Consider the following 6,679-nt stretch of genomic DNA (forward strand, 5'->3'; position numbering starts at 1 on the left):
ACAAAGGAGCGAGTCCGGGCAGCTTGCGGCGCCGCCAGTCCGCGCAGAGCCCCCGAGCCGCGCGTCGTGCACCCCGGAAAGTTGATTCCCAGCAGAAGCCCGGTTAGAGCTGCTGCAACTTTCACCTCCCTTAAGGAGATCCAAACACTTTTTTTTGTTAACCGAGCCGCTTGCTTGCCGGCTGAAGCGGCAGGGTGGAGCTGCGGGAATCTCCAGGACTCTGCTACAGAGCCTCCCGACTGCGCCTCTCCCCGCTTCCGCGCCAGGTTGGAGGGGGAAGCGCGGCTGCCGCTCGGGGCCTCACACCGCTCGGAACCGCACTGAAGTGAGCAGGAGATGCGGGAGGCGATCTCCCGACCCTCAGACCCTCGCCTCAAAGACGGGAAGAGGCTGCTGACGGGTCATCACATCCTTCCTAGCCAAGCTGGGCATCTTCAGGGTAGACACTGAGGCGTCCGTGAGCTGTGAACGTCTACTCTTGGATACTTCCAGCATATGAAGATTTGCCGCTGATGCTTTCTCTTCTGTGACAAACTAAACATTACATAAATTTACCATTTTAACCATGTCGAGAGTCCAGTTCTGTGCCATCAAGTAAATTCACACAGTTGTGTGGTTGTTTTCAGTCGTTAATTAAAATGTCAACAAAATGTAAGTAGTAAGATGTGCCCTGATAGGAGGTAAACTGCTGTTAGAAATTAAGGCAGTTTCTTCGTTGTTGTTGTTTTCTGCCTCACTCACCACCTAATACCACCAACAACACATCTGTGGTGACTTCCTAGGTAAGACTGTTGAGTGAACATACAGCTAATGTACATCGGCCATTATTTTCCAAGGGGAAATAACCCACATCGTCTAAATTCTTTTTCCAACGTTATGTACGTATAGCTTATGTGTCAGAATTTTAAACAGCAACATTCTTTTTAAAATAATAAATGTGGCTGAATGCGCTCTCCAGCCCTTTTTCTACGCGGACCTAACAAGTTATAGAACTTCAGGGTCCACGCAGATCATGACTGGGCCTTGATTTATCTTTCTAACCCGACCTCCCCCAGTCTCCTCCCCTTTACTCAAAAGCTTTCTCCACACCGCCTAGTTTGCAAGCCCTGTGATTTAACTCAGTCTGCTTCTTGAATACAGAATGCTTCTCCACGCATTTCCAAGTCAGGCCTGTCCTTCATGGCATTGTCTTGGGTGAGCTGCGGTAGCACCTTTCTCTGCACACCTTGATGACACACAGTGTTTGTGCCCTCACATTATAATTACATAAAGAGCGACTTAACCTGAGCTAGAAACTCCCTGAGTGCAGAAGGAAGTCGTCTTGAAGTTTTCACATTTTATATTATATGGTTTTATGCAGTTTTGTAAATTAGGATAAAAATAAAAAATTAGCTGAGAGGCCCTATCCCCTAGCTTTTGTTTATACACCTACAATTCCATGTTCTCCACCCTGATTTTAAACTCTTCTCATGCAGCTAAGGCATTTCCTTCCTTGCCTCAAGAAAGAAGGAGGTGACTCCCAGATGTTTATTTAATAAGCGTTTTAAATTCATGGCAGTGACAATGGTCTCCTAAATCAGAGCTTTTGATGTGGAACATCTGAAGTTCAGGAGTTTTGGCTCCTGAAGAGCTGGAAGAAAAAGAAATAGGCCACAAACAGTATATAGATCACATTTGCTGGGGGAAAAACAGCTTAAGGCCATGAAAGTTTGTTTTTTTGGGGTTTGGTTTTGTTTGTTTTTGTACTAAGAATCCAACTCAGGACCTTGTGCTTGCCAGGAAGGCTTGGTGGGACTGAGCTAAATCCCCAGCCCCGGAAGTTTATTTCTTGCCTGTACTGTATTACAGTATGCTATGGGTCTGCTGAGGTTCTGCTCCATGGCTGAAGAAGTACTTGAGACTTGAACAATTCTCATGGCAGATGAGAAGACCCAAAGAGCTGGAGAAATTTGTGAAAAATCTTAAAGCTGCTTCTCCAATGTGTCATGACACATCCATTCAAATTCCATTGGCCAAAGTCTTTTTATAGCTAAACCTTAAGTCAGTGAAATCTTCTGTTTCCACAGGCAAACAATACGGCAATGAGCATGGATTATAATCTTGGGTGGGAGGGGGTAAAGTTGCATGGGTTAATTTAAATAATACTGCAGTCAGGGCTGGGAATTCCTCTTAGTGGTTCTGCCATCTGCCTCACAAGTGCAAGGACCGGAGTTCGATCCCCAGTATAAAAAAAAAAAAAGAATAGAACTAGGGCCTGGGATTTGGCTCAGTGGTTCCACTGCCTGCCTCACAAGCACAAGGACTTGAGTTCAATCCCTGGTACCAAAAAAATAAATAATAATAATACTGCAATCTTCCACAAATACGAGCCAACCAATCTTCTCAACCTAGAGGTAAATATAAATCCCAAGAAAGGACTTGTACTACCCACCACACACACAATTCCTGGAATTAGTTTGAAAGAAGATGTAAAGATACAAAATGGAACTCCTGGATGTATTTGAAGATCTAAAGGCAGAAGGTATCTCTGCTCTAGTCTCAGTGGGGATTTAAAGAAGCAACCAAGGTCAAGCGTGGTGGCCCACTCCTGTAATCCCAGCACTCAAGAGGTTGAGGCAGGAGGATCGCTGTGAGTTCGAGAAGAGCCTGGGCTACATAGTGAGTTCCAGGTCAGTCTCAACTATGTAGTGAGACCCAGTCTCAAAAAACCAAAAAAAAAAAAAAAAAAAAAAAAAAAAAAAGTAACAAAGGTCCATGGGTTTCCTCTCAATAAGCCAAAAGAAAGAAATCTGCTAGGGTAAAGTAGGCGTGTAGAGCCAGAGGAACGCCTTCAAATTCCTTCTGCAAATATTTGTGGTCTTTTAAACCATTCAAAGAAGCTTTGAGAAGGCTGAAGACCTTACAGGTCAGGGGAGGAAGGACAGCTGAATGAATATGGCTTTTGGCTCTTGCTTGCCATTGAAGCTACCCAATCTTGAACTTCTAACCTCTAGAACTGTGAGCTAAATAAACTTTCTTCCTTTATTTGAACATTCACTTATTTGGGGGCATTGAGGTTGAATTAGTCACCTTTCCACGATTGTGACAAAATATCTGACACAAGTTAAGAAAAGCTTTTCAAAAGCAAAAAAATAAAAATGAAGGTAAGATTTATTTGGCTCATGATTTCAGCCCTTGGTTAGCTGGCCCTGTGCCAGAAATGACACAGCAGAAGAAAACTGTTCAGTTCATGGCCGTCAGGAAGCAGAAAGACAAAGATCCAGAGAGGAAGGGGCCAGAGACTAGACATAATCCCAAGGTGAAGTTCTCCCGACCCACCCAGACACACCCAAAAGTATGCTTTACTCATCTCCTTGGTGTCTGTCTCTCAAACCAATCAAGTTGACAGTCAAGATTAACCAAGATTCTTTCCAATGTTTCACTAAATAGCACTCCACTATTTCTTAGCTTTTTTCATATATCTTGATCTGCAATCATAACCTTTCTTTGATTAAATTCTTAGACTATGAATCAAAAGGAAAGAGCACTCTTAAGGCTTTCAATACATTAAAAGGTCAAATTGCCTTTCCAAAACAATGACCAACCCATATTGCACCAAGCACTGTCTGAATGTGATGATCTCATTATTCACACACAATACTGCTTATTTTATAAATTTATTCTTATTTACAACTGGGAAATAAAATGGTAGAATGTCTTTTTTTTTTTTTTGGTACCAGGGATCGATCGAACTCAGGACCTTGCACTTGCCAGGCAGGCAGCAGAACCACTGAGCTAAATCCCCAGCCCTAGAATGTCATTTTATTTCTTTAATAATTGCATTTTTACAGTTATGTTTTGAGAACTGTCTGTTTGTCCTTTAATTTCCTTTCCAAGAGTAACCTCATTGGTTATCTAAGCACTTGATATTGTCAACCTGTTGTCACTTAAAGTTGGGGCTAGGAGTGTAGCTCAGTGATCAAGTGAATACTTGGTATGCATGAGGCCCTAAATTCAGTCCCCAGCACCATCATCATCATCATTATCTCTGTTTTTGAATTATAGCATTTTTCACTTTAAAATTTTTACTCATCTTTGGGTCTCAGTTTATATAGTCTGTCTGTGACGTCAGTTACCAGTCCTTCCTAGGTTCATCTATGGCAGACTCTGTATGTACCTTTATGGGTCTGAGAAATGAGCAGCATAATTCTTTTTTATTTCTTTTTTGGTACCAGGGATCAAACTCGGGCTCTTGCACTTACAAGGCAGGCGGCAGAACCACTGAGCCAAATCCCTGGCCCCTGAGCCAGCATAATTCTTGTTCCTGTGCTAAACAATATTGGGGCCAAACCTCCTATACTAAAGGATTCTTAGACTAAGCTGACTTGCATGTACCTACGTTAAACAAAACTTAGTTGCTCATATCTGGGAACATTAGCTCCTAATAAGAATGTGAATATACTGAAGGAGCTACTTATAAAGACTAGGATATTTCTGTCACTCTATAATGATCATTTTATCTTCATAGGTATCCAATATTTGATATTTGACATATTATTACTATTATTAAAATAGAGTAAATATACTTTTTTACTTTAGTGAATGAAATTTATTTCCTTTTAAGTAATACCACTGGCATATAGAAAAATTGCCACAGTCTTAGATTATACTTGAGCATTTACAATAATTTTCTACTGTTACTATAATTCTATGTTCTTCCTTTTGAGGAGATTTATCATTATGTGATATGGAAAGTTAGCAATTTTAACATAGCATTACCTTTCCCTTTCTATATTCTGAATTGTTGGATTACCCAGTTAAGGTTTTATAATCTGAGAGCTGTCTCCTGAAAACTGCATATTCTTTTCCTAATTTAAAATTCTTTTCTCTCTCGGCCTGTATACCTTCTCTGCCAATTCTAAGCACAGTTGCTTAGAATTTTTAATTCTAAAATTAACTAGAGTTAATTTTTGTTTCTGTACTAAGTCTTCCTTACTGAGATTAATTAGCTTCCATTTGGGTCTTTATGTTGATCTTACTCATGTGAATTCATTATAACAAAAAAGTTAAACCATCCTTCCTCCTGACGCTTCACCCTTGTAGCTACTATGTAATTTTATTTATTCATTTATTTATTTATTTGTTAATTTTGGTACCGGGAATTGAACTCGGGACTTTGCACTTGCGAAGCAGGCTATGGCACCACTGAGCTAAATCCCCGGCCCAACTACATTATTTTAGAGAAACACCCATTCATTATGTATCTGTATATTCTTATCTCTACCATTTTTTGTGTGTGCTTATCAATTGCTTGTCAGTTTTCTCTTCTGTCTTGGATTAACAGTATTTTGGAAATCTCAGGACCTCATAAATATATGAATAAATATGACAAGCAAGTTTGTTTATCTTTTTTGTTTGTTGCTTGTTTGTTCTTACTACATTGTAAGTTATGAAGGAAAATAATTAAAGGAAGATGCTTAAAATGTAGCTACAAGGCTAACAGGATGTAAGCAGTAATTCCAGGCTACCATCAGACATTGGTTAAGAACAAGTCACTAAGGACAAAAGGGAGATGGGGAGGCTCCCTAATCTAGAATCAGTGTTTTATAATCTGAGGATTACCTGTCAAAAAAATTTTTCAATCAAGAAAGTGAGATTTTACCACTAAAGCTGTAACTTATGTAACATGTAAATTAAAAGGTCTCAAATGGTCCATTAGTCTTCAAGGTCAACTTTCTTCCATCCTCCAACTATTTTTTATTGAAGTCATGCTGCACTTTTTGGTTAAGAACACATAATTTGTCATTTTTTACCATCCTGTTAAACAGCCTAAGTAAAAGAGCAAAGTTTTTTGAGATGTGGTATTCTCAATAAATGACACAGTGTTAGCTAATAAATCCAGGAGATAAGCAACCCTTCAGTTTTACACGTGACTGGCTGGACTTCTTTGATTAATTTTTTTCATTTGCTATTCTGTTCACTAAAGACTCAACATATCTGTTGAAATATGTGTTTCTTATTTTATATGCTTCAAACTTTGCCTGATGGGAAAGACATGTTGGGAATGGTACTTCCTAAGTCATGAGCAAGAATCCACATAGATGACTAGATGGGAGCCGTGTTTAAGAATGGCACCTTTGGGCTGGGGATTTAGCTCAGTGGTACTGCACCTGCCTGGTAGCGCAAGATCCTGAGTTTGATCCCAGGTACCCCCTCTACCCCAAAATGGCACTTTTGAAATATTGGTGGTCCCAGTGTTTGGTTATCTACGCAAAGGCCTGCATTTTAGCTTTTTTTAAAAGTCCACTTAATCTAGCAGTCTGAACCCTTTTCCCCAACTGAACTCTGACTTTCATGCTCTGAGAAAATATCCCACAGCCCTGAGCCCTCCTTAGCCATCTATACTCCTGATCTATGTAAATTTGTGTGGTGCCTATCTTATATAAAATACAGTCAAAATTTATTGTACATAGTTTCTTTTAAATGTTTAAGACAACATAAAAAAAGAAGATAGAAAAATAGGAAGTAGGGAGTTCTAATAGTATCTCAGATTATATAATCTGTGGTTTCAAAAAGATTTCAATACATTTGTTTCATTTATACCGCTAGAGCCTCTTAATTCATTGAAAAGCAAGTTTTGTACTATTATCTATTTGTTTCTTTTTCCTAAGAGTCTTTTTTTTTTTTTTTTTTTTTTTTT

General features: G+C 39.5%; 1 protein-coding gene across 1 annotated transcript in view; it reads right to left on the minus strand.

Moving 5' to 3' along the window:
- The window catches only part of Zmat3 (zinc finger matrin-type 3), a 67,492-nt gene that overhangs the window by 35,806 nt on the left and 25,007 nt on the right, over positions 1–6,679 (minus strand). The window lies entirely within an intron of this gene.

Source organism: Fukomys damarensis, unplaced genomic scaffold, assembly GCF_012274545.1.
Source record: "Fukomys damarensis isolate Sample0158 unplaced genomic scaffold, DMR_v1.0_HiC HiC_scaffold_12, whole genome shotgun sequence".
NCBI classification, from domain to species: Eukaryota; Metazoa; Chordata; class Mammalia; order Rodentia; family Bathyergidae; genus Fukomys; species Fukomys damarensis.